Source organism: Triplophysa rosa, linkage group LG15 (assembly GCF_024868665.1).
Source record: "Triplophysa rosa linkage group LG15, Trosa_1v2, whole genome shotgun sequence".
In the NCBI taxonomy this organism is placed as follows: domain Eukaryota; kingdom Metazoa; phylum Chordata; class Actinopteri; order Cypriniformes; family Nemacheilidae; genus Triplophysa; species Triplophysa rosa.
In genome coordinates this window covers 20,451,148-20,460,737 of record NC_079904.1, presented here as the reverse complement: position 1 = coordinate 20,460,737, position 9,590 = coordinate 20,451,148, and positions in this window count along the sequence as shown.

The following is a 9,590-nucleotide window of genomic DNA, read 5'->3' as shown; positions in this document are numbered from 1 at the left end:
TTAGTGCCTTTTCATAACAGTTTGCACTCTCTTTTCACGCAATTTTAAAGACCTCAAATTGGGTTTATTTCCATTTGCACTCCAGTTTACGTGTTTCTCTTTTAAGGGTTGGAGTGTTGCTATTGTACCATGGTGCTACGTTTTTCTCATTAATCTTTTTTGACTTCATAGGTGCGACAGCTTCTAATGTATTAGAGAAAATAGTGCCCAATTTGCTGGTCATGTCATTGAGCGATTCTGTATTTATTGTTATGGTTATTAAAGGAGTCAGATCTGGCAAGCTCTTTGCAAAACTATCTTTAGTAGTCGAGGTAATTGTTCTACCCTGTCGATAACGAGTTAAACGGCTGATTTCTGCAGTGCGCAGTGTACATGTTATAAGATAGTGATCAGTGACATCGTCGCTTTGAGGTATAATATCTATATTGGTTAGATTGGCTCCGTGAGATATAATCAAGTCTAGTGTATGATTAAATCGATGAGTGGGTCCATTGATGTGTTGTGTTACTCCAAAAGAGTGTAGTAGCTCTGTAAACGCCACTGCTAATGCATCGTTAGCACTATCTACGTGGATATTAAAATTTCCTACAATTAGTACTTTATCAATGTTAACCCATAGGTCAGATAAGAAGTCCGCGAACTCGTTCAGAAAATCAGTGTAGGGACCAGGGGGTCTATACACAGTAGCCAATGTAAATAGACGCTGGCTTTGCGTAAGGCAAAATCACTCGCCACGTCACTTACAAAAAATAAAGTGTTAAGTCGTCACGTGGATTTCGAGTTACATTAAGAAAGCAGCTTCTGTTCAATACACAATGAAATCAACCATTTATTCAGCGCAAATAGTCTACTGAACTTTTCATTCCCTCGTCGGTAGGTAGGAAGCGGCGGCCCTGATACGATGATCCTCGCCGTGGGAGATGCATTGCGTACAGTCTCGTTCAGACTCCTTAAGTCCCTCTAAAGGGTCTCCGACTGCCGCGTCCTGATGTTGTTCACCTCCGCGTGCAGCACGACAGCTCTGACGTTAGAGTCGTCCTTCAGGATCGCAGGTACCTGCACACAGACATCAAGAACACGGGCGCCAGGAAAACAATGAGTGCGTACCTTACCTTTAGTGGAAGAAGCGCGTACGTTCCGGACGATTGAGTCTCCGATGACCACAGCGTTGCATTCTGTTTCGCAGAGGGCGGCAAAACGGTTCCTGGTTAGGATCTCGAAGACCGGTGGTGGCAGTTGGGTCATCGCTCGTACTGGCTCGCGCCTTTCGCCGTGGGTGTGCCGGTGCAGGTGTGAAGTTGGGCTGATCGTGTTCTCGAAGCCTGGGCTCTGTGCAGAGAAACACGCAGAGTAGAAGTGGTAGGAGTATTACAATCACGATGAAAACTTACCGCGGATTTGCGAGCGTCAGCTCGGCATGTTTCCAGAGCCGATTTACGTTCTCGCAGCCGTGTCTGTTTCTCAAGTAGATCCTGGATCTGCTTCTCCACAGCATCCAATTCCGACTGAAGTGCGAACGTTTCCTCATCTGCACTCAGAGGTACGAACACGTCTGAAACATTAGCCATTAGTGATGTAATAATGAGAACAGTGTGTTAGGCAGTAAGCAGGCTGGTAACAGCCTGAAGCTAATAGCGAATGATCCGATAAAAATAATGTATCAGTGCGTTTAAGGACGATTTTGGTATGGGAAATACTTAAGGATAAGTTTTACCCTCGGTGAATAACAATTTAAAACACAAGTCTTAAGATATAACAAGAATAAACGATGTATTAAGAATACGTTTGAAAGAGCTCCGGCTCAAACTTTCAGCAAACAGAATGTGACATCCAATCAATTCATTGACTTTGCAATGCTTTTCAGTTCTTCTTTTTCTGGCCTTCCCTTCTGCTCTAGCTTATGAATTGATCTTTATCATACTTAAAATATAGCAATGTGTACAACAATGTGTTTGTCAATCTTATGTCAAACTGCTTGTAATGTTTCCTCATTGGTAATTCGCTTTGGATAAATAAAACGAATGTAAATGTAATAAGTTCCTGCCTTTTGCTGCAGAATTTTGACTGTGTNGTTTTATCATAGTTTTGTCTCCCTGTGAGTGAAGTGTGTGTCTCTCTCTCTCCTTCTTACCTTCTACATTTCTTACTCTTCTCACACCTTGTTGGGTCTATTTCCGATACACCGAAAAAATTACAATACGGGTTCATTAAAAACCCGCCTTAAGAGGCATAAATCATTATTGCTTAAAAATGTTAAAGTTTTGAATCAACAGTATATTGGACAGTTGGCTGGATTTTGTTCATTATTCACTCTTCCATTAAGCAATTAGAATATTGGTTAGACCAGGGGTCTTCAACGTTTTTCGGGGCAAGGACCCCTTAGATGAGAGATGCATGGAGCAGGGACCCCCTTATACTAAATGTGTAAACGGAGCTATTTAAATAGAAACAACCCTATTGTCACAGCAATATGTGACCCTGGATCACAAAACCAGTCTTAAGTAGCACAGGAACATTTTTAGTAAAAGACAAAAATACATTGTGTGGGTCAAAATTATCGATTTTTCTTTTATGCCAAAAAAATCATTAGGATATTAAGTAAAGATCATATTCCATTAAGATATTTTGTAAATTTCCTACCTTAAATATATAAGTGAGTGGATGGTCTGCCACAGTGCCCCTGATTAACAACTTCAAAGGCAATTTTCTCAATATTTTGATTTTTTTGTGCTCTCAGATTCCTGAGTTTTAAACGGTTGTATCTCAGCCAGATATTGTCCTATTTTAACAACTCATATATCTATAGAAAGTTTATTTATTCAGCTTTCAGATTATGTAAAAATCTCAATTTCGAATAATTGACCCATAAGAGTGGTTTTGTTGTCCAGGGTCACATATTATGTTAAGACATTACATTAGCACTATTATGTTATTGTTGCACATAGGCTAAATACTTTTCTGTGTATTATTTTTGTTTTTAATATAGATTGCTTGATTATTTTAAGAGATTTGCAGCATCAAACGTTTTCATTTTACTGTGAGATGGACAATTAAACATTTATTTGAACCTTAGTTTTTATTAAGGCTTCAATGAGATGACTGACCCTGGTTAATGGCACAAAGACTATTCTAGTGAAGGTAGGGGATGTCTCTGGATGCGAAAGAAATTAGTGCAGATTTTATGCATTCTGTTGTAAAATCTGGCCGTTATATTAAGTGTCATTCTTTTTTTTCTTCCGCTTCTTCCACTAATAACAAATACGTTCAAAAGTACAGGACAGTAACAAAAAAAGGTACAAATAACACTTACAAATCCAGTAGCAGGACCGCTAGGTTTCCATCCGTTTTGCAACCTGTTGCCTCTTGCTGCTCGCGCCACAATTTCTGTTGATAACATTTAACTATGAAAAAGGTTTAGAGACAAATATTATTTTACGCAGATATCACATTTGTTACCTGAAGATTATGTTCTTCATTTTGTCACAACTAACATTTTGTGTTAAATTATTTGTAATGATTTTTTAAAATAATTTAATAACAAATAATTTGACAAAATTTCTTCAAATCTTGTTTTCTGAAAAATCCAAATGAAGTGAACTTATGCTTAAAAGAAGGAAAACGTTTGCAATGTGCTAGTAGTACAATTATACTTTATTAAATGCCAGATGTTCTTACCCCATTGGCAGATAAGTTTGCTTGATTTTAATACATTTTACAGAGAACAAGACTCTTGATTACCTTTTTTATTTTCCCTCCAAGACAAGACATCTTACAATATCACAAATCATTTGTGTCTTAAATATCCCATTCCACCTAAGAGATTAAATATCTGAGTTTTAAATCACCTCATGTTCTCAAAGTACACGTAATACTTGCAAAACTAGGTGTGATCACGTGTAGTGGTGTTATGCCCTCTTTTGAAAGGCCTTCTTGGATAACACTGTCAGTCCAACACTTTAAATTTGATCTTACCTTCTGCAAAGAGCAAGCAACACTCATATTTATCTTTTTGTCAACTTTTAAATGTTTTATCTTTTTGCTTAGATTTGACTTTATTCAAACCTTTTCTCTTTGGTATCAGACTTATGTTTAAAGAAAGCAACCAGTGGCTCATAACTAAATAAAAAGTGTGTGTGAGAATATGATTCGTGTGGCGTGAGGTGCTGAATGTGGAAGCAAAATATGAATGTTACACAAACACTCACGTGCCAAGTGCATGGCAATGCTGTTACACAAGCAGTGGCTTTGTAGCCAGGATGGCAGGTGAGTAAAACACACTCTGACTTCTTTGATGAAGTGTGACTACTGCCAGATGGCTTCTTGCCGACTACACACACATACATAAGCACTGGTTAAAGAGACTTCCCCCAAGAAGAAATTAACATTATGCCTTTCATAACTACCTGCATACAGAATAAGCTTAAACCCACAGACAGACACAGAATCAAGGTTCATTTTTTATATTTTGAGTACATTGAGTAAACAGACTTTGGTTTAAGAGAAGATTTTTAGCAATAGAATGTTGGTCTGTGAGTCATACAAACTTAAATTGTCTTTATGGGGCCATTGGTCCTTTTGGAGCTTTTTGGAGGCATGGTCATCTTAAGTAATAATATGGGGGAACTATTTCTTGAAGAGAACCACACAGAGATCTACTTTTTTTCATTAAAAATCTGCTCATACAGCTTACTGCTCTTTCGCAACTCTTGCATAAAGTGTACATGCTAAGTCTTGCCACATGGGGGCACTGTGAATCTCATTGCATAATTTCGTTACATGACAGGCTTTTACAATATCTTTAAAATGAAGCAGCGTCCGGCTTTTTAAGAGTTATGGAAGTGGCCAGCAAAGGCATTTTTCACAAATTCATTTGATTTACTTGCATGCCACACGTGTTTGACATGAAGTGTTTTGTGTGTTTTTTAGTTTGACGTTTATGTATGATATATTATCGTATTTTCTATTATGTAAAATAAAAGAAAACATCTTGAATAAAGCTTAAAGACTGCGCCACGATTTTACCATCCCATATGTTTTATACAAATAAACTATATAAATTAAACATAAAGAGTACATAAATACAGTTATACATTTTTAAAGCATTTGTGAAAAGCTTTTCTCTCTCATATTTGCCAGTTGAGTTAAAAATGCCATTGTTCACACTTGGGGGCAACCAATCAACTTTAGACAACACCAAGGTCATTAGTAGATTTTGACATTGTTGGGGACGTAAAATTGGTCTGCAGCATTGTCACTAGTTTTAGCACCGTTTTCTTGACTTCTTTAAACAATATATTTTAATAATATTTTCTATAGTTTTCTACTGTGCTTCATTGTTGTCAGTCTCGTTGCTACACTATCTATTGCTGTCTACAGCAGGATCAGTTTCCTTAGAAATACACCAGAATATACAATGAGCCACTCAGTATACTGTATGTTCAACTGCATCTACAGTCTGGCTAAAAACTACTTTTATACGTACATATTTATGCCTACATTTTTTAAACTACTGTATATGACTGAGTGCTTAATAGACCTCTATAACAATGCAACCTTATTATAACTTTAATATAATGCAGTAAATGCACAACAAATAACATAACCATGTTTTAAAAGCCTAATCGCCTCTGGTTCTCTACCTGGGCTACAGTTTGGCTACAGCCGCTTCTGCCACCTAATAAAATGACGCAATTGGTGTTGCATGGCATCTGAACAATTCAAAGCTCTCATTTTAAACACACACTGAGAAACTATTCTGTAGATTCTCAACCTATTTATAACAGAACTGAATTTCACAACTAACATACTATGTCATTGTTTGACCTCATCTCTGACCCTGCCTCCCCACAACATGACAGGACTGCTTCTGTCACCTGATCTGACAAAATAACGCATTAACGGATTCCATATGAACACATTTATGGCTTAGACATTGATTGCTTACTATAATTACTACAAATGCCATAAACAAAACCATTTAAGAACAAGTTTAAGTGGCTTACTTTATTTTGTTATACATTTATATCATGTTCATTATATACATTTTATATTGCCTAAAACATAACCCTCACACAGCAAAACATCACTAGTTAGACAGAAACATAATTTGGATCATAACTTGAAAAAAAATGCTTATTAAAAATAAGCGAAATAAGCCCCTTCAGTGTGATACAAGACCCTCCGCTTCGGGTCCTGATCACACTGTCGGGGCTTATTTCTGCGATAACAACCGGCTGCCTGTACATTATCCCTTACTTATTGCAGATGTTATTATAATAAATGTAATCTATAAAATAGATGTGAAAGTAATGGAGCATTCGCAGAGGGGCTACATTGTTTATCAAAATAACTAATCCCACTGACATTAGTGTGCTGCTGCACAAATGAACTTTTAAATCTCATAAAAATGTGATTAATTGCTGAAAAAATAAAACCACAGACTAAAAGTTAAAAACAACATTATGTGCAAATAACCATAGAATTGTGTACAGTAAAATAAATAGGTCATGATGATAAAATGTTAATAAATTAATTTCTTATTTTTTTAAATATGCCAGCTTTGTTGAGTCAGCATTTCTTATATTAAGGTCTTAAAGTAAAATCATTAGGAACTACTGCTTTACTGCTTTGCATCGATTATTTATTATCCATTGACAACCTAGATACAACATTCACAAAAAACTACTGCTGTTGTGACCAGAACTGTTTTGGGAATTGAATGTCATGTTTAGAGCAGTATTACCTACTAAGAAACCTCACACCTTTTCAACATTTATGCTACAAGTCTTAACACCTTTTAAACGTCATTTGCCTCAAGGGGGATTCCTGAACTGTCAATCTTATTAGAGATTCTTTTGTAATTTTCCTGTTGGGTGTCATTATTTCATCTCTTTAATTCTAAAAGACAGGTCAGAAATGATATTTTTCAATATAATATGAGATACAGTATGTATACAGTACGGGAATATAATCTATATGTATAAGAAAGGGTATATTTTTTCATTGGACATTCCAATAGAATTTTCCATTCCGAGGATTTCTATTTTTCCAAAATCATTCAAATAGGTTGTTTGCAATCACGTGGTTTTGATGACGCGTGATGTGCCAATGGAGAGCACCAATTGATTTTCTATATAGGAATTCACTATCAAAAACTCAAAAGACTATGTTTAACAACATAAACAACGACCAGGCAAGGCAAAAATCAAAATCAAATCAAATACAAAGAGGCAAAAAGATTTATGTTATCGTTTGTCGCTGCCTTGAGCCACGTTATGTGGTGTCTTTATAATGAATTTCTATGAAGAACAGTTTAACATAAGATTATTGTTATCCCCCGGAATAAGTGCTTGTTCTTTTAACACAGCTCCTCCGCGACCACATATTCTGGTGTACAAGCCACTTTTATCTCCGTTTCTCAGTCAATACTCTGAGGGGAGCCGGAGGGCATCGAAGAGGACCAGGGCTGCTGGGAAGCAGACGGTGCAGGGACTCGAGGCCGAGGGCGGCCGAGTCGCGGCGGGGGAGGATATGCCTTGTCTGCTTCTTTACTGTCGAGAACTGCTGCTCGACAGTATCACTGAACAGCCCCCCCCACCCTTGCGAGATGGGTGCATCGAGAAAGCGGACCTTCTCGGCGTCACTCACCTGTGCAAGGTCGGCCAGAGTGTCTCTCATGGACCACAAGTGTGGACATCGCCCGACCCAGAGCCTGCGCGGTCACGTTGGTCCCCGTAGAGCGAGGTCGGTGGGGCGCGGAGTTGCATAAGCGCGGGTCGGTCTTACCCTCATGGAGCTCTCTCAACGCCCTGCCTCAGGATGGCCATAGCGTGAGAGAGGAGGCAGCTTGGCCCACAGCAATTAAGCTCTCGACACCAGAGATGCGAGACCCTACATGCCCGGAGCGAGAGTCTAGGCCGAGCCCTCCCAGGTGGCCATCGTCTGCGGGCACAAGTGCACCGCGATGGCACACTCCACCTGGGGGAGATCAACGTTCCTCTAGCTGCCTCACCCTCGAAGGTAGAGAGGGAGACAGAACTTGTTGGACGTGGACTCGCCGAAAAGGGGGCGTTCCAGGCCTTACTAAGTTCCTCATGCACTTCGGTAAACACGGCACTGGGGGGCGGGCGCGGCTTGGAGCCGCATCAAAGCCGAGGCACCATGTATCCAGCCGCGAGCGCTGGGAGAGGCAGTGCGGGCACTGCAGCCCAACGCTCACGGCGGCCCGGGAAAGCATGGCTGACATTTCGACGTCAGCTTCTTCCTGGGCTCGACCCCCCGAGGGAGGGAGCTCCAAGGAATCGTCGGAGTCAGATGCCATTAATCACCCTCCGATGCTGCAAGGGTCATATCATCATCACGCACCATTTCTGAATACGTGGTGGTGGGACCGTCTCATGGGGAACGGTCAGACCAGTGGCTGACGGATTTACGCTCACAGTAATCCTCATATCACCCTCGCTGCCCGCTGTAGCGGACGGCAGGGCCGTAGCCCTGCTGTCACGGAACGGGAAGCAGACAAGGTGGTGGCTGAGTCCCGTGAGAACACAGCCACCCGTGAACGCAATGTCTGAATCGTCAACCGCCCGCGGTGCGGGCAGGACGTATCCACAACGTCTGCCCCAGCATGCTGGAAGCAGACATTGTGTCCGTCCCCCTCCTCAATGAGTGTGTTGCACCCACGAGAATGGCGGGACATGCCACGCTGGAGAAATTTGATCTTTTAGAGAAAAAAACTCGAACACTTCTGGCACTGCCGAGACGCCCAGGGGAAGTCGCCGCAGGAAGGGACAGTCCGCTGCACCACGTCGTAAGATTCCAGCAGTAATTCGGCATAGAGTTTGAAGTCTCGAAGTCGATCCAGTGTGAAGGCTCCGAAGAACAAACGGTGAATGAATGCAGCACGCCGTCTCTCTTTTATAACCGGATATCCGGGGGAGGAGTCCGGCATGCAAATTTCATTCACCAATTTCATTGGCCTTTTCTAAAATAGTCGGAAGCGATAGGTTCTCAAGAGCGAACCCCATCTGTCGGTTCGACACAACGTCGAGAGACTGACAGAAAGGGAACAATAGATTATACTACAGTCCCTTTTGAAGGGACACAACAGTGCGTCATATGACTATAGGGGACGCCTCTGCGTGATAGAGTCTCAAGAACTTGTGCAGCTAGTCCTATCCAATTGGTTCTACATCACCACATGATGTGTGACGGCGGATGTGGGAAGCAGTGGCAATCCGTGACTCCTCTTCCGGGGAATCACTAATGCGAAGCTCGGCAAAACATGTATTTAGCCCGTCATGTGTGTGGCGCGTCATGTCAAAATACGTGCCTGCTGCAGACGCGTCGAAAGGGTTTTTAATGAAAGATACGCTCGCGTTTGCTAGATACTCGCTTAGGCTCATGTGTAATCAGAGTTAAGTGTTAACGCAGTGTCTTCTGAACGCGAGCATCTCTTTTATCATAAACCCTTTCGACGCGTCTGCAGCAGGCACATATTTTGACATGATGCACATAGGTTCACGTGAAGTGCTGAACACGTATTTTGAATTCCTGCTTCCCCTGAAGAGGAGGCACCGATCGCCACTGGT